The sequence below is a fragment of the Meleagris gallopavo genome, chromosome 10 (assembly GCF_905368555.1).
Source record: "Meleagris gallopavo chromosome 10, MGAL_WU_HG_1.1, whole genome shotgun sequence".
Classification (NCBI taxonomy): Eukaryota; Metazoa; Chordata; class Aves; order Galliformes; family Phasianidae; genus Meleagris; species Meleagris gallopavo.
Genome location: NC_139413.1, coordinates 6,967,946 through 6,995,011, shown reverse-complemented (window position 1 = coordinate 6,995,011; position 27,066 = coordinate 6,967,946). Strand labels below are relative to the sequence as shown.

Sequence of the window (27,066 nt, the reverse complement as noted above, 5' to 3'; positions counted from 1 at the left end):
CCTTTGTGGAAGCAGCTGCTACACCAGCGGTCAATATGCCAGAACTGGAACACATACATAGGCTGCAAATATTCTTGCTAAATCTCATCATCCCTGACTTCATAACATGGTATCTCAGCTAAAAAAAAGAAACTATTTCTTGGTTCTAGGAAAGGAAGTTGGGGAGATTTGGAAGAAGATAGTAAAACAAATTTGGGAATAATAGTGGGAAAGCATAAGGAAGAATTAATACAGGAATTATGGGTTGCTGCTTTAGTTTTCTCTCCCCAGAAGAAATGAAAAAACTTGGATGAAAAGCACCTCACCAGATGATCAGTAGATGAACAGCAACTGCAGCTCCAGTTTTCATGTAAGTCAAGTCTTTGAATGTGGATTGTGTTGGGGGATGTAGATTTGCTGTTCTTCAGAGCCCCTTGAGTGCCCCTTTGATTCAGTGTCGTGTAGGCTTTTCCCATGTGAGTACATTTGAGAGATCTGTGTACGTCTTGAAATGCTTTTGAGGCAAGTATTTGACTTGGACTTTCTGTTGATAATAAAGATCTATGCAATAAATTTGGTTGTAATAATATTTAGAAATGGTAATCCTATGATACTCACTGATTTATCTGTTCACTTATTTTGCTACGGAGTACAGGAGTTTTGAGGGTGCTTATCAGATGTAGTTAGAACCTGTAGTCTTGTTATGATGTAGTTGGACCTGTAGACTTGCTATGCTGTTCCTTTGAGTAGCTTTTCAATATTTACAGCCTCAACTTCTTCTTTTTGCACTTTTCTGCAGTGCTGAACATCTTACAGCATGGCTTTTATTCTGGCGAATATTTGGCATGGCCCTTTAGCTTTGACTTTTAAAAATTCATTCTTCTACGTCAGACAGCTCCATGTTTGAAGTAAGCTGCTGCATGAATGGTTTGCAGTTTGTTTCTACATAAGCAAGTTCTGTTAGCATCTGCTGCGATAGTTTCTACTAAGTTTATGATGTTAGGTAGTGAAGGATCTAAACCTCTTAGGATGTTTGAAATACGTGAGAATCAGACAGGACAATAAAAACATCAGCGAATTCCATAATCAGCAAGAAATTCAGCCTGAGGAAGTAGCAATAATGGATAACACTGTGGTATGTGATTCATTTTCCATTAAATTTGATTCACTTCTTGTGACTCATAATAAATCACCGATTAGGCTTACTATGATCTTCTTCCCACTGCCAAAAGAAACAAAGATGTCTGATAGAAATGACCAGAAAATTTGGTTTAGCCTGGGGGATCTGTTTAGTTGTTGCTTAACTGAAGGTATTTCCGTCACTCATGAAAGCTTCCATTAAGCATTTCACTGTAAATTCCTGGTTGGAATGAATGGTAAATACTTAAGATACCAGAAATGTCACCCACGGCTTTGATCAATTAAAGCAACGTTGAAGTACTGAAGCAGACAGTTGATACAGGTTTAAAAGAAAGATATAATGAATGCATCTAAACTGTATTTGCAGTGTGACGAGTTCCTTCTTTGCCCTCTGAAAATTGTTGTATTGTAGGAATCATTTAGGATAAGAAATGTCTTTTGTACAAACAGCAACCAGTTATTCGGAAATCAAATCTTACCACTGAGAAAAAAAATCAAAGATAGAATCTTAGTCTTTGTTTTATGCTTCAGCTAATTTAAGAAGAATATTCTATATTTTCACTCTGTGTTATGAAGTACATTTAAATTAATGCATTTGACTTGTCTTTGATGCTGTGCAACAAAAAAATCACCTTGCCAAGGGCCCCAGGGCATTATAACCCTTCCCTGTCATTGCTACACCTAAAGTCCTTGTGCTGCAGCCATTCCTGTGTCTGGCTGTCTTACTGACCCAGCCTGGCTCTGAACCACGGGCTGACTTTCCGATTTGATTTCAGACCTGCCCAGTTGCTATGCCCAGACCTTGCTTGGTGATTGCTGCTGGTGCCTCATCCTTGCTGCTGTCTGCAGACCTAATCCCGACTCTTACCTGCTGGTACAACATCATGGCTCTACAATGACCTGCCTCATCTGATGTCAGAAGGCCTGGACCATGCTTGAGGCTGGTCACCATCTCTGGATCCGTGCTGCTCCCCTTCCCAGGTATTGCAGAATTGTGACTGGCGGTGAGGCTGCTGCCAAGTCTGCTGGCTGCTTCCCCAAATCCCCAGTCTGGAAGCTCAGCCTGCCCCTGGGGCTCCCTGAGTGCACCTCTGCACGCTGCAGCTGCCCAACTCCCACCGCCTGCTCCATTGAGCTGGCTCAAATGGAAGCATACACTGAAATCTAATCAAATTAAGGAAAAGAAAAAGATCATCTGAACTGATAGAAAGAAGTCTCAAACCTCAACTGTCTGTGGGTCTTGCGTGCAAGACTGTGTTAGGATTGCTTTCTGTTGACACTGTCCTCTGATTCTTAGCTTAATATTTTGATTCCTGCTTCTGTGTTTCCTAGCAATTGCCAAGTCAGATCGGTCTCTGGAGCTTAATATATTTCTAGATGCCGATCTTTTCTTCTTTCAGCTGGCACTGTGCTTGTGCTCCAGCCACTTGGCAGCTTCATCAGTGCAGTGACTGCAGAAGGGGACTGTTGGTGTGCTCTGTATTTCAGATGCTGCTCTCCAGTTTCTGCTTCCACCTGCCTACTTATCCCAGCTGTGGAAACAGTCCTCAATACCTTTGTTAAAGGAGCAGTCACTGTGACAAAGCTGTTCAAGTTCCTGGTAACATAATGATAGCAGTATGTTCTGTGGATATGTCTTTGTGTTTACATACTCAGCCCCATTTAATATGTGGGAGAGTTTAATTCCATATTTCTCTTTCTTTGCCAGTTACTAAATGGGGTATGAACTCCCAGTTACCTTTTTTGTTATATACATGGAGTATTGCAACTGCAACTTTACCATGAAATACAAATACAGAAGCCAAAGCCAGAAGAAAATCCTTGGCTGACTGTTTCAGAAAGTTTTTGATGTGTTCATATTGAACGCTGTAATCTCTGTCTGGCTCTGAAGGCCCAGCCCCTAGTGATGTTAATGTGGTGGGAAGGGAAGAAGGGAGAAAAAAAACACATGGTTTACCCTTCAAATGATGCAATGAAATCCGAATTCTGTGTAACTGGAATCTAAGTTCAGTGCTTTGAAGCTGGATGAGACACTTCCAGTAGATTGTTATCCTTTTTATGTTTCATGAATCACTTAAAGCTGCGTGCTGTGCCATCTGCTAACAGTTTGAAGCCACTGAAAACAGTATTGTCGGTGTTACTTAATAGAAATCTGACTAAATGCACAAAGAGATTGACGTAGACTTGGGATACCAAAAATGGTAAAAGCTGTGTCCCGTTGAAAGGAAGGAATCTGGTGTAAATGACAGGGCTCGGTGTGCTGCAGAGATCAGGTCTTCTCCTGTTGTGAGGGGAAGTCAGCAGTGGTTGTACGTGAGATGATGCTGGAATTAGAATTGTGACATCAGAGCTGAAAAATGGAGCTCAATACCAACAAAGTACTCAAACTGGAAGAACAAATAAAGTGGCCTTTATTTCACAGACAGTTGTTTTGCAGCTTCTATATATAGAATCATAGAATCACCAAGGCTGGAAAGGACTTCCACGGTCATCCAGTCCAGCTGTCCAACTGCCACCGATATTTCCTCACTAAACCATGTCCCTTATTACAACATCTAAACAGTTCTTGAGCACCTCCAGGGATGGTGATGCCACCACGTCCCTGGGCAACCCATTCCAATGTATCACCACCCTCTTGGAAAACAAATGTTCACTAATATCAGACCTGAACCTCCCCTGCCACAGATAATGCTAGAACTACTTGGTTTTCATGTGAGATGGAGCAGGGTCATTGTAGTGACGTTCATGCAGTGTTTGTATCTGGATAACTGCATCATATGTTTGCTGCAGTTCTTTCCCAGCAGTCAAGTAGCTTCTCTGTCACTGCAGAGCTAAATTTGTATCACACAGTTTATTGCACAGACAAACAAAATATACAGTGCACAGAGTTCAGAGGTCACAACTGCTGTAAAGTTGTAATGATTGTGCTCACAGCAGCAGTAGGTGCATTTTATGCTTCAGGTTCTATTTTAGATTTACAGTCTGAATTTACAATCCTCATATCTTGGTAAATATAATTCCTTGGTATTTGGCATAGCCTACCTCTAAAGATAGTAATCTTTACTGCGGTGAAGCCAAAGTCCAAATGGGTGTTTTGCTATAAAGGCTGTTTTTGTCCACCTGAGATCTTTTGTTTTGAAATGGCACATTCAAATACTTCTTCCCCAAAGAAAATAAAAAATACTAATGGAGGAATCAGGCACAGTATCAGATGCATCAGCTGCTCCACTATGGAGGACTGATGTAGTTTTTAATGATGAACAATATTCCCAGATAGTTTGGATTAGGCTTCGATTATGTCTCAGACACACGTGTGAGGAAGTTGTTTGTTATCCTTCTCTTCTGAAGATAGGAATAATGGCGGAGCTCAGTTTACAGCTTTACAACTTCTCTAGTTTGTCACACCCTATTTGATTATATGCATCTATGTATAAATATTAGCATAAGGGTTTTTTCTTGGTATTTGGCTTTGATTCCTGATTCTGCAAATACAGAATGTGCATGCAAAGGTCCTAATGAAGTCTGATTTCTCACATGAATAATTTGTGTAGGTGTGGTAAGGCTTATCAGTAAGTAATGTTTGGTTCAGTGCCTTTCAGTAGCCACTTGCTGCATTTCTAAACAGTTTTCATCAGAAATTCTTGCAGGTAAGAAATATCTGCCATGTTTTTTCTCCTGTTGTAAGTAAATTTAAGTCCAGAACATCTCTGAGAGGGCAATGAGTTAAAAATGAGATGTTTAATTTAGACTGGGCTTGAGTCCATATTGTTCTCAGTCCACTATTTATAAGAGGGATTTATTTTTTTCTGTTCTCTTGCTTATTTACAAACTTGGTGAAAGTTCATTGTTTAACGTCACTATTTTATCCTGCTATACCATGGACTGAACTACTAAAGCTTCTATGTACTGTTCCTGTCCTTTATTTTTACCTGAACATTGCTTCTTTCCTTGCTGTTTTGCTATTCTTTCATTTCCTTTCTTGTCCTCCTTTTGTCCTCAAGTTCATAATAAAGCAAAACCCAGAATAGAGGATAATATTTATGGACACAAATGCAACTCTGAAATTACAAAATGTTAACGTATTACAATTGTCTGAAGTACTAATTAATCTTGCCCTGATATACACTTCCACTTTTTCTTAATCTTTGAAGGTAAAGCATGCAGTAGTTGATACTTTTTTTTTTTCTTGAAATCCCATTTCTTCTATTGTGTAGTGTATGGTGTGTATAAATGGGAGGCAGGGATCACTTCCTCAGGAGCAGTGTCATCTTTTTGTCCAGCTTCCTCAGTGGACTTTGAAAGCTGGAACTGTTCATACCTTGAGGCGTATTTTGAATGCGATGTACTACATGTACATGTGGTCAGTACTCACACAGTTAATGATACTTCACCACACACCAACTACATCTGTATTTGCATTTGCTTTGCTGTAAAAATTACCTTGGGATATAGCAAAGCAATCAGTTTTTCTCATGTCTCATAGGTACAACTTGCAAGACCAAGTTAAGGCTGGACATGCCCTTCTTCAGGGACTGCAATTACAGCATTAATAGATGCCCATAGATTTTACTGACTGATCCTTATTTTTCTATTGGACCATGTTGCAAGCTTAATGTTGTCTGATGTGGCCAGGAAGACTTGTGACACTGATGTGTGGGGATCTAGTCAGCTGCAATATCTCATTTTTTCCAAAGATAATATGCCAGGAACTGCTGAGGATGAGCTTGCAGAGACACCTTTTCCTCTGTCGTCTCTGCAGGCCAGGCAGAGGCAGTACCAAGTCTAGATGTCACCCAGTGTTTCTAGCTCACGAGTGCCTTCACAGTACCCTGCCTTCAAGTCCTAAGCTCTGAGAAAACAGAGCTGATAATGTGAGGCCCTCTCTAGCTATTTGATCTTCATGTTCTCAGGCTGTATCTACATAAGCTACAGCATAGCTGTAAGAAAATAAAGGTAAATAAGGTAAGCTTATTCAGAGTAAAAATGCAGAACATGCAGCAAGCAGAGGCTGGCATCCATGCCCACATGTAGTAAAGCACTGCTGTAGCTTGCTGGATTTGTCTGCTCTGTGCTGACTTCACTTAGCTGGAGGTCTGAGTAAGGTAGGTGAGGCTGAGCACTGCTCGTAGCCAGGTTATAACTTACAGGGTCTGTCATGATTCAGTTTTAAATACGCAAGAAGAAGTTAACTTCTTAATATGATCAGTGAGAGAGTCCTTGGGAAGTCTGGGAGTCTGTCTGGCGTAGTCTTATGTTAACTGAGTAAGAGCATGTTAAATTAATCACAGCCTCTTATATGTTGACACTGATTAGACTAACACTGCTGTTATATTATTTTTTTAAATTACTTAAATAAGGAGATGGGTTCTCATGTTCAGTTACGTCAGTTCTCTAATGGTCCCTTTTGTTTGCATCTTCATCTACCCTTCTTGGCAGCTGATAATAAAGAGAGCAGTTTTGTTCACAGTTTGAACATTATCTAAATTGGTAACAGGAATGAAAAAAATCTAACATTCTCGTTTTTCCTCAAGACTTGCAGCTAATGGCTTCCTGTTCTTGTTTCACTTTGGGTTTTTTGCTTACTTTAATATAATTTCCTGTTTTGTTTTTTGTACTTGTTGGATTATATGTCACCTTCATGAGTAGGTGTGTTATGTTCTATGTTCTGACGTAATCCTGTTTCTGTCTGTGTGTACACAGCAGTCAGGAGGCCTAAAACTGTCAGTTTCAGTATCTCAGTGAACATTTTGATGATGTCATTTTTGTCTTTGACAGCCTTTAATTTGAGTTCAAAATCCTACATGGATATCTTTGTTATCTTTGATCCAGTGTCAGTTAAGGCAAGTTCCCCACTGCCACCATCCCCTACAAAGAAAAGGACAAAAATAATTGTTGCCTTGCTCTCCCAGCAGAGCCAATATCCACTGTCACAGAAAAATGTTCTCACTTGTCAACCTTTTCAACGTCCATCCTGAATTTTGGCACTCGTGTGCCAAACAAAGATGAAGAACCTCATTTCTTTCCAACAGAATAACGTCTTTCAGAGGAATCCCAAGTGCAACATCCTGTTCTTCTGGTATGCGTAGCGTGCAGTAGGGTTTTATCATCATTTCCTGTGCAAAACAGCGTTCCCTCTCTAATGTTTGGTGGTGAGAGATGGAGAGATACAAAGATTTCAGATGCCATTTGTGAAGTCCACACTAAAAAGTACTCCAGAGAATAATAAGAAACTAAACTTAGCCATGAGAGCCCGAGGCGTGGATGCTACTGCTGAAATGGAGGCCATTCTTTAGTGAATTACCTGAAAAGCTGTAGAGAACTGCTGTGTACTGCTGACTTATATGTCAGTTTCAGAAGAAAAACATTGGCTTGTATTCATACAACGTTTTGACTTGTATGTATCGCTTTCTGAAGAGTAGATTCTGAAAAATGTTTTCTCTTCTTGTTTTTTTTCCTTCAAATTTTAAGTGCATTCAGCAGGAATTCTTATGTTGATGGTGCAATGGAGCCTCTGAACGTCTGTAGTTATGACATAAATGAGAGACACTGAGGCCCTGGAGCATGTCCAGAGAAGGGCAATGGAGCTGTGAGGGGGTCTGTGATACAGGTCTTACAAGGAGTGACTGAGGGAAATGGGATGGGTCAGTCTGGAAAGAGGATCCCAGGGGAGACCTCATACAGTGCTCTGAATGAGAGGTTGTGGGAAAATGGGAGTTAGTCTCTTCTCCTAGGTAACAGCGATAGGATGAGAGGGAATGGCCTCAGGTTATGCCAGGGGAGAAAGAACTTTTTCTCCAAAAGAGTTGGAGAAATGCCCAAAAGGTTGGGCATTGGCACAGGGAGGTGATGGAGTCACTCTCCCTGGTGGTGTCCAAGAACAGAGAAGATGTGTATTAAAGAATGTTGTTAGTGGGGAAATATTGGTGGTAGGTGGTCGGTTGGATGATCTTAGAGGTCTTTTCCTTAATGATTCTATGATTTTAAAAAATAGATTTTGTGTACTGCAAAAAATTAACAGTTGGTTGGAAGACTCTCGGGTGGCCCCAGTAGTCTGAGTGCCTGCCATTGGTGATAGGAATCAGTCTGCAGCAGCACCAGTTCCTGTATATTTTTGTAACTGCTGAAATCAAATCTAATGCAGGCTACTGAAGGTAAAACATTTTAGGATTTGTTAACTTTTGTCTCCCATATCATTTGGGGTCAATAAATTCAGACATTAGAAGAGCAGGAGCAGATCAGCATTCGTATGAGCTAAATATTCCCATGTGCAGATGTAGGTGAGTGACTTTTAATCAGTTATCGGCCTGCCTGCATGTCAATGCTCGCTTACATAAACTGTAGTTCAGCTATACAGAGACATTAACAGCAACTGCAGAGAGATCCTCCCTTCTCTTTTTTTCAGTTCTTAATTTTGATCTTAACAAAAGAAAATCCTGGAAGCAAATACTCAGTCTTTTGATAACAGCGGTTTAAAGGTGTCAGGAAGCAGGAAACAAACAGAAGGGTGAGTGATCTCTTCTGCCTGCTTCCTTCCTCCCAGCCCCAATCTGAACACCTGACGGTGCTGCTCACCGTGCTGCCGAGTTCTCCTGCCCCAAAGAGACGCTCTGGATTTATAGAGCAAACAGTTTTAGTTTCCCCAGAAACCCAGGCTTGTTTTAAAACTGCTTTTGTTCATTTAGTGAGCATCTTCTTCCTTTTTACAGCATGTGTTCAGTAAAGCAACCCTTTGCTTATCTTTATGAGACGTACCTTAGAACAGCTCCTCTGGCATTATCCTCACAAAATGCCATCGCAGACATTGGAGGCATAGCATTATTTATTAGCTCATTCTGGTACAACTCGATTACTTTCTTTCCTTTAAAAGTACTGCTGGAGAGGAGGCCTTTTGAGAGCAGCCAGTGTCCTTCTTGTTTTTCTAACCACTTCTCTGCAGATGCCGCACCTCACTTGAAAATGTCGGTTCCTAAGCTGACCTTTCAGAGCAGCCCGCAGCAGGTCATGGTTTGTCAGTTCCTTGTTCTAAAGCAAATGGCTTCTGTTAAATGTCTTGCATGATACTGATTGCACCGTGGCCTGAAGCAGCTGCTTTGCTTGCATTTCGTAACTCGGGCTGGCTGTGGCGGAAAGCAAATCTGAGCGAAGGGAGAAAATGTATGTGTGTTGGAGAAGTGCAACCTATCTCTTTATTGAGGCCCAATCTTTTTTCCCCCAGACAGAAGTATGTAAACAGAGCCTGCACGGAGTGGGACATAAACACATTGCTCACCGAGGGGATATTGGAACTTTCCAAAACTTACCCTATGGATTTTTGTAGGAGTGCATCAGCTGAAACCAACAACTCCTGAAAAATGAGGTGGGAACCATGTTTAGGAATCGTGGCTTTCACCTTTTGGTGGCTGTGGCACTGCACCCGGGGCATGCAGGTTTTGTTATTGCCAGATGTGAGATGCTGGCTGCTCAGCAGCGAGCCAAAGAGGAGCAAGGCTGTGTGAAAATAACAGGAGCTCTGGAGTTGCGGTGGATGGAGTTCATAAGCAACGTTTAATCCTGCATGCCCATTTCTGCCTGCTCCTTGCAGGGCAGTGGGCAGTTTCCTCTTTCCCTGTGTAGCCCCATGGAGAGGGCTTTGCTGTGTGCTCTGTGCTGCAGCCCCTTGCTATGAGTCTGCTGCTCTCCTGAGCCTTCGTGCAGGAAATAGCTGAGCTAATTTTAGAAGCAAAAACAGCCGAAAGAGGCCAATAGTGAATGCAGCCAGAGTATCTGCTGGCTAATTGGTTATGAAATCTGATTGATGCTCAGGCTTTTTCTGTATTAGTCTTGGCGGGGTTGGGGGAAAAGCAATGCAGACCTTTTCTGAGGCAGACATAAACGAACAGAAGCTCTTTAAAAATGAGCTTGTGGGAAACGAGGGGTTGGTGCAATACATCATGGGGACAGAGTCTGCATGACAGCTTTTTGGGTACACATTGGCATAAAATCTGCTGGAGAGAGAAGAAACTATGATACTTTGCCTAGCATGAACCAAGGGAAAGCGCAGGCTGCTGCTCATGTTGCACTGCCATGCAGCTCTTGCACGCAGTCCTGGGCATATTGTGTTCTGCAGTGATTAAAATACAACTCCTGGTGACAGCAGGAACCCAAATGCCCTTCTGAATTGTATGCAATGTGCGACAGTTGTTCCTCCAGCTCGGGTCGTGTTTCAGTGTATGTTTTAGCAACAGATTTTTATTGCATCTGATTCCCCTACTCTTGCCCTGGCTGAGGATGCAGGAAATACAGAAACTTACTGCAACGTTTGGTTTATAAGGGGAAAGGTAATCAGCTCCCAGGATCTCAGCCTTGTATGACTCCGCTTTGTGTCGAGAGAGGAAAACAAAATGACTTCTGTTTAAAATCTTCTACCTTAAAATCTGTCACTGCTTTACAAATTGCATTGCAGAACGAACAGATGGATGAGGAGAAATGGCCCTCTGCTGCTTTTTGCACTGTGAGCAGGACCAGCAGCGTCCCAGTGCAACAGAGCTGCTGGGGCTGCTCTCCTTGGCTGTCCTCCCGAGCCTGGCAGAGGAAGGCAGTGCTGCAAAGAGTTTCCCCTTATAGTCAGCTTATCCCCTTCTATTCCACTCTCTCTCATCTCTTTCCTATTGTCTGCTCTTGAATAGATCTTTATCATGTTCTAATTAAAGTACTTGTTGTTCTTCCACACACTGAGGATGCGGTTGTGTTCATAGTACAAAACTCTTACTAGGATTAAACAGGTTACTGTGCTTCAGGCTGGAGAAACAAATTTTATTCTAAGCATTGTAGGTTCAAAACTAAAAGGTGTGAGTGTGGCTTTAAGCCCTCGTGAATTTCTGGCTTTATGTTCAAGCCCTTTACAAGGTGACATTCACTTGGAACTGTACCTGCTTTTCTTCTCTGATTGCTGCATGCGAAACAACCAATTCCTTTCCATTTTCAGTAAGATGATGCTTCCTGCTCTTCTGCGTAATCAGCCTCAGAAAAAGGGGTATTTTGTACAAAGAAAAGCTGCCTATCATAAACGCTGAGCCGTTTTGTAACGTCTTGTTCCAGCTGATTGTGACTTAAATTTGCTTCTCGGTGTCATCTTTGGAAAAGACTCTTTGTCTTTGTAAGCTGGGCCAGAATGAGCCCCAGTCAGCTGTTTGCTGTGTGATTGACATCCTTGGAGCACACCCGATTGCAGCGGGAACGGCTGCAGAACGTACAGCTCGTTACGGTGCTGCCAAAAGGGTTTTACCACCTCCTGCTGCAAAGTGTGGTGGAAACCACCGAGGCTGTGCTGAGGGCTTTAACAAAGCAGCTTTCCAGATCCAAAGGACCTGTTTGAAGGTGTGCAGAGACCAAGTGTGAGGCATAGGAGTGCCCTAAGGCAAGGGAATAACTCTGCTGTTCATCTTCTTTAAATATCTTTGGTGCTCAAGTCACTTTAGGGACTAACGGTGGCAGATACTCACCTCAGCAAACTTGGGGGTGTCAGAATTATTTTGGTCAGTGGGTCAAGGGAGTCCTTCATTACCAAGGTACATGGCCCCAGTCCTACAATAATGCTTTACCCAGATTATTATTCCCTCACTATGCCTAAACTTCAGAGAAAAAGATATTCTTCCTTGCTTGTGTGATCCTATAAATAATGTGTTGTTAATTGCACACTGAGCTAAGAATAGCATCTCACAAGTCGCACTTACTGTGGGTCTGTGGACGACACTTCCAAAGCTTCACATGTCCCCACAATGTGCAGAAGCCTTAAGGCTCACACTCCTCTCCCAGCAGTAAATCAGAGGCACTCTCACAATACTTGGTCACCAATAGCTGAGCCTGCTTCAAGAAGCATCTTGATAATGTACTCGCTATCAGAGCAAAGTAAGGCAGCCGTATGCAAAGGATCATTAAGGGTCAGATGAAGAAAAATCTTTGTCGAGAAACTTCTGGGAGTTTCCTGGTGTTGCTGGTTGTGTGTTGGAGGTGATGTGTTCACTGAAGGCTTCAGTGCGTGACTGCCAGCTTTTTTTTATTACTTGAAATCTAGCCTGCTTAAGATAGATAACACTTCTGTCATGATTTATTGCATGTGGCACAAATCCTGTTCCGTTGCACATATCAAATTCTGTTGATGTCCCTGGCAGCGAAGATAGCTTGGCTCTTGTTATAATTTAAAACTTTGAGGCAAATGGCAAGAATTTCTAGAAGATGAGATTTCTAGATGAGAGTTCTGAGGTGGGAGATTGTGTGGTCAATTTCTAGTAACTACCAGAGCAAGGTCAACACTATCAGAATAGGTTACTGCAAATGATAGTACCTCTGTGGTTTTCCAAGTTGCAAATGTAAACTACTGCAAGGATGCTTTGATTTCTGTGGCAATGTGATTTTTTATAAATCCCACGCATGCTTGAAGTAAGAAATACTTGCTTTGGTTCAAACGTGCCAAAATGTTCCTACAAGGCTACTGTGGGACGCGCTGCCTTGCATAGGTGAGGTCTTGGGGCCAGCATAGGACTGGGAGGTGAGCAAGCAGCAGCCAGCCCTGAGTTTCCTGCTGCTACTCAACATGCTGCCCAGTCCCTCTCTGCTCATCCAAGCACAGAATTTACAATGTTTTAGTACAACATCATGCAGTTGTTTTCCTGCCATGCTCTTTTTCCTTTCTCTTTAAGTACAGTTTTTTGTTGCACCTACTCATTAAATGCCAAATAGTGCGTAGGGAAATATTTCCCTGTGTGGGCAATTAGCTTTTAGGATTACTGTTTTATTTTTGGGTAACTGTCCTGTTGGTTCCATAAAGGAAGATGCAGGAGCCTGAGCCTGTTTGATGCTTAGTTTGTCCACAAATAGCAAATGATGGCTTCCTTGGTATCTCATCTAACACAAAAATGTCGATGTTTATAGGCATTTTCACTATGTCATGGGCTACAAATAGCATTTCCATTCAAGGGATCATGATTTTCTTCCATGAAGAAATCAAAGGATTGCTTTGTTCTTGTTGTTGAGTAGCAGATATGGGCAGCAACTAAAAATAATGCTAGAACAAGTAAACACAGGTAGAGCTTGTATATCTTTTACGGGCATTCATCCAAGCCAAACTCTTTCAGGTTCAGCCTGAAAAAACAGGTTGGAGCAGTTGAAAGCAGACCCAGAGATGCTACTTGAGGACAGGATGAGGTAATAAGCACAGCGAGCGACTTCTCTGCATCTGTCCTTCCCTCAGAGACCTTCTCAGCTCTTTGGGAACCACTGCAAAATTTCAGATTAGCCTTTGTAGGAGGTGAATGTAAATATTAACATGCCTGGAATAACACAAGCCAAACTTTTAATTCCCATTGGGTCAGTGTTTGCTATATTTTCCCTGGCTAATGTCCCAATGTATCCAATGCTAATTTGGTTCCAGTAAGAATAATTAGGTAATGAAAGCTGGACGTTGTGATTATATCACTGATCTGTAAACTTTGGGCTTTATTCTCTTCTTAACCTTGCAGAAGATTTTCTGCAAGGTAAGTTATTTCAGCTTCAGTGTTGTGCTTCACTGATGTAAAATGAAGGTGCCGTATGCCCCACATCTACACTCTCCGGTGACCAAATCAATAAGTGGAAGAAAGGCTTTCAGGGACGACTGTTATTCCATGTGTAAATATACTCAGCAGCTTTTGGTCCTATGGTGCTGCAGTGTTTGGACTTAGCAGAAAGCTCACCCACCTGTGTGTGTGTGTGTGTACGTGGAGATGGTACAATGGAATGAATTTGGAGGTCGTAAGGTCTTATTTCTGATCTGGCCAACAAGCTGGGACAGCCCTTCCTTCCCAGGCAACAGAAAGCCATTGGAAGATCGGTGAGGTTGCAAATAGAGAGTGAATAACAGCTTACACCACTCATGGTTAGCCATGATGTCTTAGCTCAAATTCCCTGCTGCATTTCACTGTTATTTATGGCTTCACTTATTTATTGGTGATTATTGGTCAATGTTTGCTCCAAACCTGCTGCTAAGGTTATTGGCTCTGTTTACCTACGTTTGCAGTTAAAGTCAGTCCTACAGCACAGCAGGAACATCATTTTGCAAAACCCTTATTCAGACAAAATGTTGTTTATGACCAGACTTTGTATAATGAGGTCAGATAGACCTTTCTGTTGGCAGAGGTATTTTTATTTCTTGCCTAGAGCAGAGGCGAGGGAGGAAGAGAAGCAAAGGAGCACCAAGACAAGAATTTGTAAGTGCATTTAATCAGTCGTATAAATCGCACATGAATCAAACTCATCTAGTCTTGGCCTTTTAGCTTGAAAATAGGTAAAATATTGAATTGCTGGAGTCAGAAAAGAGCAACAGGAAGTCAAGCCAAATCTGTAGTCTGCAAGCATGTCTACAAATACAGAATTAGTTTAGTTGTCTGTCCTTGTTAGGCCTGTATTCTAGGATTTAAAAATAGCTGCCAGCAGACTTTAATCAAGACTTGAAAAATATATTCTGGCAGGGATCCTGCAGGTGTGTGCCTGATGGTGCTCACGGTGGGACAGGTTTATGAACTTTCCCTTTTGAACAGCAGCTTGGAAGCCACCAGTCTTTGTGGCATAAAAGTGAATGCAAGCCATGGTGGATGACAGAACACAAAGGTAGTCCAAAGGAATTCTGTTTACCCTTTTTGTAGAATCATTAAGGTTGGAAGAGATCTCCAAGATCATCAAATCCAACTGCCAACCCGCCCCCACCATGCCCACTGCCCACGTCCCTCAATGCCACATCTCCATGGTTACTGAGCACCTCCAGGGATGGTGACCTCACCACCTCCCCAGGCAGCCCATTCCAGTCCGTCACTACTCTTTTAGAGAAGAATATTTTTTTCTAATTCTGTGTTCACATATACTATTATTTTTCAGTGCTTTCTCTGTTTATGCTATATTTAGGCTTTAATATATATATATATATATATATATATATGTGTGTGTGTGTGTGTGTGTATTTCCAACTTTTTAATAAATAAATAATACCAGTACTTAGAAATTATGTATTTGGGCCAAATCTTAGTTGAACGCAAATTTTTATCATGCTGCTGATTTTGGTGAGACTCAGAAGAATGGGTACCCAAATCAGAGTTCTGCTGTTTAAAAGCAGCTGATGAAATGGCCCGAGAAGAATAGAAATGTGGTTGGGTGTATTTACAATACCTTCTGAAATGAAATAAGAAAATTACTGAGGAAACTTCTGGAGGGAGGAAAATACTGCATTATCTCTGCATATTGTATTGTCTTCAGAAATAACTGGGAAGCAAGAGTTGACTCAGTTTGGAAAACAAAGAACATAATGAAATACCCATGAAAGGTCAGAAAACTGGATGGTTACAGTGATGGCTATAAATAGATTAACATAAGCTGAGTAGGGGATTTTAATGAAATATCAAAAGCTGAACTGGGTACATCACTGATTATGCTGGGAGATGGTGTTGCCTGAGTTTGATTTAGAGAAAAAATTAAGAATTTTTAATACAAAAGAGGTGTTATGGAGTGATCCTGAATTTGCTTACCATTACCACCCTGCATCTTGCTTCTTACACTGCCTTGCTTATAACTTCTCCTTGTGCACTGCAGGCAGATAGTAAGTGCCCCAAGTACTGTACCTGGCAGCTTGATTAAAGGAAATTAAGATAGCGAAGCAGAAGGGAAAGAAAGAAATCTGTGCAGTTAGAGGAAAGCTATTATAACCTGGCAAAATGCTCTCAAGAAGAGAAAAATTAACTTCTGTGAAATAAACCCAAGTGAAATGGTCAGCACCGCACTGGACTCTAGACTGGTTCTTCTCGTAGATCAGTCATGGGACTCATCATCAGTCATTGCTAGGAATATCAAGGAAAGTAATAGCTAGGGCTGTGTTGCCATCTTTTGCTCAAACTGAAGTTAAACTTCTTTCTATTTTTCTTTTGCCTCAGGTATCGTTGTGTTTCAGATCTACATCACCAATTGTACAGTCATTTTGGAAACTGCCTCAACTGAGCTCTCTAGCACCTTTAACTCTTCACACAATCCCACTGAAAATAGGCAAGAGAGACACTCATAAACAACCACTGAATAGGAAAAAGTAAGTGTCCCACTCACACGATCATTAGTTACTACTAAAAAATATTTATGGCACTGTAAAATCTCATGTCTCTCCCTTGGCTTGAAAAGTTCTGTTATTTCTTATTCTCTATTGTTCCATACTATTTATAACTTCTAGCTGCCCAGGTCATACTCCCTGTAGTTCCCCTGCCAGGTTAGAAGAATGTTTTTGTCCTTTTCTGTCTAAAATTACTCCAGCACGCTTTATCTTCTGTTTCCTCTAATTATTTTTCTCCAGTTCATTGTTCCTGATATTGTTCCTAAACTGAACGTATTGATTTCCTGTCTCTCCTCCTGTCTTTTGTTTATTAAGATGATAAATGCTTTAAGATAGAGCCTGTTCTTTGTTACACATATTGAATCTCTCTTGGATCTTACAAGCAAATCACCATCCCAAATTTAAGAGCTGAATCACAAATCGAATAAGTTTAGAAAAGACACAACACATCTTTAATTTCTTTTTCTTTATTAGATTTCTGTGCCGTTGGTTATGAAGGATTATTGACTTGTCAGGAATTGATATGATGGTTTGCATTTACATCACTGAAATAACTCCCATTAAATATTAGTCAGTCAAATTGCTTCTAAAATGATGCTTCTGTAATTAAGAAATAAAAATATTAATCACTTAAAATTTTCTTTAGCTCATTAATGTGATACACGCAAAATGTAAAAGTTTTATGTCTTTAGGTATGCTACTTCTGAAGCTTGCATGAGCTGGTGTTAAATGATCCAGAGCTGAGATGGACCCACAAGAGTGGAAAGAGGTGGAAATGGAAAGGAATGCTGACCAGAGCATCCTCAGTTGACCTCACCAGATGGTCACTTCCTTGGGAACACCCCGAGGTAGTCCCCAGAGCATCCTACAGGAGGCAGGTGATGGAGCATCTGCATGGCACCGCTGAGGTCACAGGATGTGTCCCAGCCAGTGGAAACATATGGTAACCCAGCCCATCTGTCAGTCTCGTGTTGACTTCAGTGGAATTTTGCTCCAGCAGAGCTTTACTGCAGTCATGGTACTCTGTTCGGAAAAGTAAACACGAATGTATTCTCATATCCTGAATGCAAGTTAATCAAGTTGGATAAAGCAAGAGAAAGCAAATATAAGTAATGCTATAGACCAGGCTGCCAGCTGATCTTGTGGTTTGATAGGTGATTCCTCATTATTTGTTCTGCTAAGAGGAAAACTTGTGCATTTCTTTGTAACATTTGTGAATGGATTTGTGTGTTTGTCTTTGCACTACTGTGGCAGAGCACCGTAAATGCGATAAGGAGTGACTCATGCATGCACCCCGTTAGCAACGTGAGCACGCTGAGTGACGTGCAGCCGCTCCCACAGAGCGATGCATGCAGTCAGAGGAAGATGCATTCTGTGTGCAGTATGCAAAGGGATCTGCACGGAGTCGAGGATGTTTACGCAGCCATAAAGGGAGCAGGTGTGAGCAGGACACTGAACAGAGCCCAGCATCCTGTTTTTTCTTAGGAAGTCTCTTTTTTTTTTTTTTTCATGGGACATCATTGTCCTTCTGTTTGCATCTCAGCAAGAGATACAGGGATCGATAGTAAAAATAGCTCCAGTATCAAAGCTTTTTGAGTGGTCAGGTGCTGGAACAGGCCGCCAAGGAAGGTGGTTGAGTCACCGTCCCTGGAGGTGTTCAAGAAATGGACAAATGATGTGGTACCAAGGAATGTGGCTTAATGGGGGATTGTTGGTGGTAGGTGGACAGTTGGACTAGGTAATCTTGGAGGTCTTTTCCAGCCTTGGTCATTCTATGATTCTCTTCCTGAGCACGCTGTGCATGGGGGTGGCTGGAAGGCTTTGCTTAGATGGAGCTGTGAGCTCCCTGGAGGGAGGACTGCTTTATCTCAGTGCGATAGAAAACATTTCCATCTGCTCAGTTGGAGCAGAATCCCTTTCTGACAATACTTGGCACAGTGTCGATACCCGAACCACAGTTTTCCATTGTTGTTTTGACTCTTAGAAAACTTCTATTATGGACAAGAATGTGATAGCTGCGCATCTTTTTATTAATGTAACTGGTGTTCTGCCACGTTGGCTTTTCTGCTGCATTTTCATTAATGCACTGCAAGGCTTTGGCTGTGCATGGAGGACTTGACACCTTTCCAAGGCCATGCTGCGTGGCACTGAGGTGATGTCTTGGCACTGGAGCTGCGTGCTGTAGAGTAACTTTGGTGCTTTCATCATCCTAATGAAGGATGGAAACCTTGTTTGCCTCTTTCAGGTTGGTGAAAGTCATCATAGACTCCTAGGGATTGAAGAGAATTTTTCCATTTTGTATTTAATGACAAGCAATAAATATTCCATGAAGCCCTACTGAGGCTGTTGTAACGGCAACAGAGACACTACAGTGTGTTTGCGCAGCTTTGCAAGCAGTGTTATTCATGATGCAAAAGATAGAATAAAACCACATTCCCCCTTTAGCCCAGGGGAGCTGGATTTATCAGGGAACAGGTACTGGCCAACTTGCTATGGCTGCCTGATCTGGCAGGGGATGGGGAGCCCCAGGGCAATTCCCTTAAAATAATATAATAATTAAAAAATAAAAAAGCCCCACCAACTGAACACTATTCATACAGAATTTTTCTAATTTTAGGCATATGCTATGATTTTGTTGGGGCATGATGAGCCTGTGGCTTTTTTCTTTCCCGAACAATGACAATAACAAAGTACTGCTAAAAATAAAATACCCAACTTTATATACATTGAGAAGGTATTTAAGTTATATTCGTGAAATGTAACCCCTGTCTGAACTTGGGAATGTCTGCTGCTAGATGTTCAAGCCAATGCCTTTTTATAGCAGCGTTCTGACAAGGATTATTTATGTATTTCACTGTATGCACTGTATAGAAAACTCTGGAGGCAGTGTTATTTTTAGTTATGTGACCTTCAAGTATATTCATCTATATACCAGTAAATTAGTTTTTAACAGGTGAATGACTTAATATAGCTAGGCAGATGAGTTGCAGATGTGGATAACATCTGTCTAAGATGCTTTTTTCCAGGCTTTAGATTACTCATCTGGGATGGTTAGAAGCCAGCTATGGGGATTATCGATAAAAATGAGTTAAGAATAGATTAGAACATTTCCCTTGTGAGGTATCATGTTTCTCTGATGACTGCATTTTCCATCTTCCATTAAACATCACAAGTCAGAATTTTTTGAACTCATTTTAAACTATTCATGTTCTATTTAAATTGTATTATTAAAAATGTTCAAGTTCTCTGACACAGAGTGAAGGGTGTTCTTTTAAGAGAAAGCAAAAAGAAGAACACTTTAGCTTTAGCTTAGGGTCTTATTGTGTTGTGGAGAAGGAAATTTTTTTCTGCTATCCTGAGTTGTTGCCTGCTCTGAACCACACTTGTGGCCAAGATGGGCACTAATTAATTTTAGTCATTGGTGCAAATGTGATCCTCCTTTGAGCATCCAGACTTTTAGTGCAGTTGTGGTTTTGTGTAGTTCCAATGCTTCGGTGTCTCTTTTTGTTACTGCTTTTTATTTCCAATAAATCTACTCAGTAATCTGTATTTTAAAAGTCTTTGGCACATGCAGAAAGATGAAGAGATGGAGTTCAGCATGAGGAAGTTATTTGAAATGCGATAGCTCTCAAGCTTAAAATAAATGAGTATTTGAAGTCTGTTCAGAGATGTAATAAATGTGAAATGTCTCTGTCCTTATGAGGGTCACAGGGACTCTGCTTTGCTGGATAGAGGATTCAGCTGGGCTCTTACCTGCCATACAGAGGTTATAACTCAAATCAGGAAAACAGGAAATAAAAAAGAAAAAAAAAAAAGAGAAAGACATGGGGGGGGGGGAAAGGTAGGGAAAAGAAATAGAAATACTTCACTGTTGAGGAAAAAGGAAAAAATATAATGTATAGGAAAAAAATGTATAGCAAAACTATTTTCCCCCAAATCCTGAAGTTATGGAGCAGAAGATGGACTGCTTGAGCCCTTTGTCACACTCCTCCTTTGTGCTGTAGCAAATAGCTGTAAGGAACGAGAGGTAAAGAAACAAAACACTGAAACCTGCAATGTTTTGCAGCACAGGGTATGGTGAAAGGATGACAGTGGCTAAATGTGAAAAGTACTGGGGCTGAGGATTCAGCTCTGAACTCTGACCTTGTCCTCTTCTGGCATCATCTCATGTTTTTTTCTAGACTTTTTTGTCTGGTGTGTTATGGATATAATTCCTCTCATAATAATGCCAGTTAATTTATTAATTTCCACAATTTTTTTTTTTATCAGTTGTAAAAGTTTTCTGTTTTGTACTACGTTTTCATGCTATTTTTAACTCTAAGATGACTGTAAAACAAACCCTGTTTCATCAGCTGTGTTGGTAATACAAGAGGAAGCATTGTCCTAAGCCGCCTCTTTCCTGGCAGCCTCTCCCCGCTTCTGATCTTTTTCCAGATCTAATATTCTGAGCTATTGGATGTGATGGGTAATTGGATAATGTGAGCCAAGTACATTTGTTTTCAGATGGAGGTTATCTGAGGCGCATGTTTCACATGTGAAGATACTGTATTTAAAATGTCCAGTCGTCTTATTTTCGTCTCTCGTGGGGATTGGAACCAGATGATTTCTGAGGTCCCTTCCAACCCGAGCAGTTCTGTGATTCCATGGCTCTGCCTTTGAGCTCGGGTGCAGCTGGCTCAGCTGGATGGACTGTATGGTGTGAGCTGTGATGCAGCCTCTCAGGGAAACATCGACCTCTGCACTTGTTAGTCCAATGGTCCTCTGCTAGAGAAGGAGATTTGGCAAGGAACACATGGAGTCAGTGCAGGAAATGTAAACTGAGAGAGAAAGCATCCTAACACAGGTAATATAAAGGCAATGAAAGTGGTGTTAGCAAAAACACAACGACCACAGAAAGAGAAGGAAGTTGCAAGCAGAGGATAGCTCCACTGCGGTTCTGAGCTGCTCTGTTACTCCATATTTTTTTTTTTTCCATTTGTTGGTGTGCTAATTTATGGTATGCTTTATAACACTTCACTTATGCAGGTTTTTAAGATTACTGTTGTTATTCCACCAAATCTCCTTTCTTCTCATCTGCCCTTATTATTCTTTAAGTTCCAGCCAAGGGATGTCTCAACTGCCAGGATAAAGCAATGGAGGCATTCAGTGACGTTTTCTAAGGCAGTCTTCCAGTAACATCCCAAAACAGGGCTAACCTGTATCTGCCTGTGCTTGTTCTGTTGGCTGTAGGTCTGCATCGAAATAGTTGGGCAAAATCACCATTTTGGTGAAAATGTACAGATTAGAACGTATGTCAGAAGGACTGCAGCCTGTGGAGCAAGCCCAGCATGGCATAATGAGGACTATTTTCCCCATTGCCCACATCTCTGTCACTTCCTTCCTACCGCATATGAAAAGCATCATCTTCCTGAACTTTGCACGGTTTGTTCTTGAAGCATTTCAGCCTTCCTCATGCAAATTATGCAAATACCAGTCTGAGCTCTGGTTCGTTTTGTGCCATTGTCAAATTTTCGGGACCACAATAGGTCTTTACCAAAAAAAAAAAAAAAAAAAAAAAATCATGGACATCATTTCTCTGTTACATATTTCAATTCTTCAGGGATAAATTCTGAATACCAGCCTGCAAAACTCTCGTTTAAGGAAGTTCGGGGTGCATAAATACGATGGCAGAGATGAAACAGAAAGCATCTAAGAGCAAATCCATTTGCTGCCCTACAGCTTTGACAGCTGAAAAAGTTCTGTTCGTGCTGCAAAACAAGCTGACCTTCTAGCAGGGGCCAGGCATGAGATCCTCGCCAAAGGTGAATGGCTTGGAAAGCTCTGCATGTGCGTGAAAAGGGAAACAGTGGAAACTATTTTTGTTTGGAACACACTTGTGCATTGAAAAGCAGTTCTGTACAAATGGTGTTCTAACTAAATAGGTTTGTTTCCTATACGTCTGACCGCCACAGCTCCCCATGCTCTGTGCATGTTTGTTGTTAGGACCACTGCAGTCTGTAGATGTTGTTTAATGCACAGTGCTTCCATGATTGCTGTGAGTGGAGCAGGTGCTGACCCAGCTTTGGTCATATGGGGTACTGCTCTGCACTGAGTTAAGTCAGTGCAGCTCCTGGAATTTTGTTGGTTCTTGAGGTCCTGAGAGGAGCAATCCAGTAACAAGCCTTTTGTAATAAGTACATCTAATACACGTTGTTACTTTCATACTTCAGCCTTCAATCAAACCTTAAGCTCTTCCAGGAACACCCAAGGTGCAAGAGATGCAGGCATAGATGACCTAAAACTGAGCATCATTTGTCTGACAGGGAGGTTAATAATGTTAGTCTTTGAGGGAGCTCTGACAGAAAACATAAATAGCAGGACACAGTGTTCCTTCTTGCGTCTTGCACTAATCCTGGCATGGGAGCAATCTACCACCACAAATAAGGTTATCAGCATCAAATCTCCAGCCAACCGTAAATCTCTCCTGGGTTAGTGAGCTCTGGCTGCACAGCAATGTGACCTCAGGCAGGAGGAGGCTCTGAATTGTTGGGTCTGCTCGAGGTGGTACAGCACAGGCTACACAACCTGATCAATGTGTGGAAGTGTGAATTCTTACCGAATACTGGTGAAGCTGTCTCCCAGTTCCTGGAACAGCTGCAGAGTCCAGTAGGCGCTGATAAACACAGTGCAAATGGGTGGGCAGCAGGTGCTTGGCAGCATGTGGGCTACAGCCCAGAAATAGATTGTATTGATCGTAAATAGCTCACTGCTAGCTTATGTTGGTGAAGGCAAACCTCTCCTTACGAATGTGTAATAAACAAAACACTGATCATACATACGTAGTGGGACCTGTTTTGAAAGTTACCAGCACTTCTATTTACTGCGTCTTATTTTACACTAAAAAGTACTTGAGAATAATGCTAAGTATAGATATCTCAAAGTAATAGGAGAGAGTATTATCCCTGGAATGGGATGACCTCAATGTAGAAGAGCAAAGGTTTCTTTGCTCTTTCTATGTCATCATCTCGATGGCAGTGGGTGTCATGCTGAACTGAGAGCCCACACATTGTCAGTGTACAGCAACACGTTTCAGCTGAATCCCAAACCAGGAACCCAAGGGTTTTCCCATTTCCTCCTTTGTCTTTTCCAATCTTTTGTAATCCCAAGTGCAAACGATGCCAAGAGTCACAACAGGTGGATGAAGTGCTAGCAAGAATATTGAGATAATGTTTTTCTAAAAAAAAAACAAAAACCCACAAGTAGTGTTTGTTTCAAAGTTAAAGATGGCTGTGGTTAAACTTTGTTTTGAAGTCAATGAGAATCTACTGACCCTAATATAAGAGGAGCTAATCTGAGAGAGCCAGCATAAACATTCAGAGCTGCTTGGCTATAAGTAGCAGGCTTAAAAACAGAGACCAAATACCCCATCAAACACACACACGTTGCTGTTTGTGTACTGTGGAGAAAAAGAGGAGCAACAGCACTCCTGAGCCATGGGAGAGAGCAGATAGCTTCCATTTTTGCCGTGACACTGCTGCCAACAGCGTGGTGTATCTGATTGTGAATGGTGTAAGTGAACGTGAGCTATACTGAGAGGTAAATAAGAGATGTACCCAGTCAGATGTGCAGCTGAGAAGGAAGGGCAGGGAAGGCTGTGTAAAGGCACTGCTGAACAGGCAGGATTTCCTCTCGACAGTTTCAGCCTGGTGAATGACACAGAGCCTAGCGTGTTACACAAGCTGTTACGTCAGTGTGAGTGTTATACATCGAAATCTGTGCCATGGGAGCATAATTATGGATGCAACATCGGGCATGAAAAGGAACTGTTTGAGTTACGTTTACTTGTATAGTTTTGTGCAGTGTTCATGAGAAGATGCATTCCTTTAAATCTAGAAATTTGAAATCCAGATTTCACGTACTGTTTTAATTTTTGAAGGTGTTCAACACGCGTTCTGTTTTCCTAGCTCGGCGGTGGCAGCAGCCATGCTCCCATCTCCCTGCAGACTGTTCACAGGTAGGTGACATAAGAGATCTGCCTGGAGCTGGTACTTTTTAGTGCCCTTCTGCATTCTCTAGTTTCTGTACCACTTCGCAGCCGCACAGAACGCCTATAAACATAACCTGGACTCACCTTTTGTACTTTCTCATTTTCTCCCCAGACAAGAATGGTCCGGTCTGGACTTTGCAGTAATCTCTGATGTACAAACAATCTATCTCCAGCGATGCAGGAAAGGAGCCTCAGCCCATCAGTGATGTGTGCTCTTCTGGCAGCAGGGAGTGCAAAGCTTTACACAGACCGTGGGAGCTCAGGTTCCCAGCTGCTAGAGATGGATTTGCCTGGTTTGGTGCAAGGGAAGACCCAGTTCTGCCATCGGCCCTGTGCAGAAGCAAAGAGCAGACTGGTGCCAGGCCCTTTGCGTGCTAGCACTTTGCTGAGCCATCAGAGAGGTTTGTGTGTTGCACCAGTAGCTTCTCAGATAGAATAATCAAGTCCTCAAAGCGTTTAAGGAAAATATGGCAAGAATGCAAGGCTTCTGGTAGAAAAGTTGTTGGTGTCCTTTCCCCAGAGAATTTATTTATAAATAACGTTGTCTTACCCTAATTCCTTGTGCCCCTATTCCTGCCCCCATTCTTTTCTTGATTATTGGAATGTTTAGATGTAACAAAATATATTTGTGTCTTCTGCTTTGCCTCTTGCATTGCAGAGATGCAACACCACTATGAGCTACATTACAGTGTTTGTATAGAAATGTGCAGTTTTGGTGATTCATGTAAAATGTTTGAACTGATGGTTTCTGCTTGTGTTTTACTTCCCATGATTTTTTTTTTTTTTTTTGTCTTTAAGGTCATCCACATTGAGGAGAGCTGTTGTGGGACAAAGAGAGATGTAAACCCAAACTATTTCTGTTGTATCTGTGTGTCAGATCCTACAGCCAGGTGAGTGCAGGTGCAAGATCTGGCAAGAGATTTCAGACAGAACTGCCTTTCCATTGGGTTCACTTTCCATTGGGATCATCTTTTTCCTTGGGGATTAGCTCAGTATCAGCAAGTGGTCGCTGCCTGACTTCATGTGGTGTGCCAGGAAGACAATAGTAGCCATAAGATAATGTGTTACTGAATGGGATTGAAACTATGAGCATCCAACTCACAAGAATGAAAGAGGGAAAAAACAAAAAAACTACACACAAAAAAACAACCCACCCTGAAAGTCTTCAGGCCCCTTCATGCCACATTTCAGATTACGCAAAAGGAAAAAAAAAAAGCAGAGACAATAGCTACGATGAATTAAGCACAAGATGTTTTGTCAAAAAGCAAGAGCCTCCCATGCCCAAGGAAGGACGTACAGAGGTTGCGACACTGTGCTGAATTCAGCAGCCTGTTCAGTTTCTGCTTTAGTTGTGAAATCACCTCTTTGTGTTCAGTGAGGCGCTTTGTGGTGGCCGTTGTAGCACAGCTGTGGGACCTGGTGGGGAGTGATGGCCATGGGGTCCTGGGCACAGCCATTATCCAGGCAGCAGCAAGGAGTGGAGCTGTGTTCCCTTGCCGTGTTTGCACACCAGTTGATTGAAACCAAGGACGTGGAGCCTGTTTCTGGATTTGCATGCGGTCCTATGCTCGTGCATCATCTCAGCCTGCCTGCAGGTTTTCCATGATGCATTGTTATTTTGGTAGTTTTGTTTGATCCCCTCATCTGGAGCACTAGATTTACAGAAATGAAGGGGAAGTGGCCCCTCTCTGTGGTGCTGTGTCCATGAGAGGTATTTACATTTATAAACTGAGAAAACCATTGCTATTTTAAGCAGCAGCTGCTGGAAGTCTGTCTCTGACCCTCCACGGCAAGGTCTAAATAATTTTTTTTTTGTTTAAGTTCCACACAGTTGAGGATTCTGCTGTCTTCAGCAGCCCACTGCACTGCAGCGAGAAAGGCTGCAAGCAGAGACAGTGATGCTGTGCCCCTTCATGTTAATTCTCAACCTTAAATGTAGAAGTAGGAACAATCAAAAGCATTTTAATTCAGATGAGAAAGTACTGGGGGTGGGGGAAGGTGGTTGGGGCTGGGGTGATGCTAGCTTTGTAGCCTCTTGTGCATTTGGAAATCGCATTTCAGCCTTTGTTTTGTAACCACAGGTGTTAGAAGAAAAGAAAACTGAATGTGTGGTGTTAAGCTGCAGCTCCAGGAACTGGGGGCTCTTGAAAAAGCAGACTGCAGAAGTTAGTCTCTGCCTGAGAACTGCGTGCTTTTAATTTGCGTTCAGCTCTATCAGGAACACCCGGCACTGTCTAAAGCCAAAGCCAGAGTCCCAGCCTTTCACTTTTCCTTGCCCAAACCCTGTCAGATACTGTTACTACAGTACATTATTAAATGCCCTGTTATCTAACGTGCTCTGATTGTTTGCTGCCACTGCCATGGCAGCAGCAAGGAGTCATTTCCTAACAGCCTCACTTTTACTGTGCTGTGTCACGGGGCAGTGCAAGCGACAGGTGACACCACGGTGACATCCGCAGTGCGCATGGTGACAATCCTGAATGAATCAAAAGGGAAGGGCACATCTCAATATGTATATCCTGGTGTGCAGCAGTGACTGATACGGAAAGTATTAAGAAGCAGCATAGTGAATGGTGCATATGGGAGTGCTGCATGTACGTGGGGCTTTGCTAAAAAAAGCTTTGTGCTGTCTGGAAGTCATTTGAATAGATCTTAAACCTACCGAGCAAGAGCTGCACCTGGGCGTGCTGCAAAATCCAACAAGCAGAGCCAGCAAGTTTCTGGAATTTCTTTTTCTTCAGAGACATGTGTGAGCAGTAAAGCGTGTCCCTCTCCATGGAGGGGTGGGCTGGTGGGGGATGGATGGCAATCTGCTCCTGCT

At 42.1% G+C, this 27,066-nt stretch overlaps 1 long non-coding RNA gene across 8 annotated transcripts; it reads left to right on the top strand.

Moving 5' to 3' along the window:
* On the top strand, window positions 1-26,577 carry LOC104912321 (uncharacterized). 8 transcript variants are annotated; one of them, XR_794597.4, is made up of 7 exons: window positions 8,947-9,117; window positions 9,335-9,475; window positions 16,053-16,201; window positions 16,912-17,162; window positions 24,163-24,646; window positions 25,044-25,135; window positions 26,327-26,577. It is a non-coding gene; the product is annotated as an uncharacterized LOC104912321 (long non-coding RNA). The 8 variants fall into 8 exon arrangements; XR_014885187.1 differs by lacking the exons at window positions 8,947-9,117; window positions 9,335-9,475 and adding exons at window positions 1-349; window positions 1,896-2,100 and having other exon boundaries at window positions 16,912-24,646; XR_014885185.1 differs by lacking the exon at window positions 8,947-9,117 and adding an exon at window positions 4,579-4,766 and having other exon boundaries at window positions 16,912-24,646.
* Window positions 26,578-27,066: the final 489 nt, after the last annotated feature.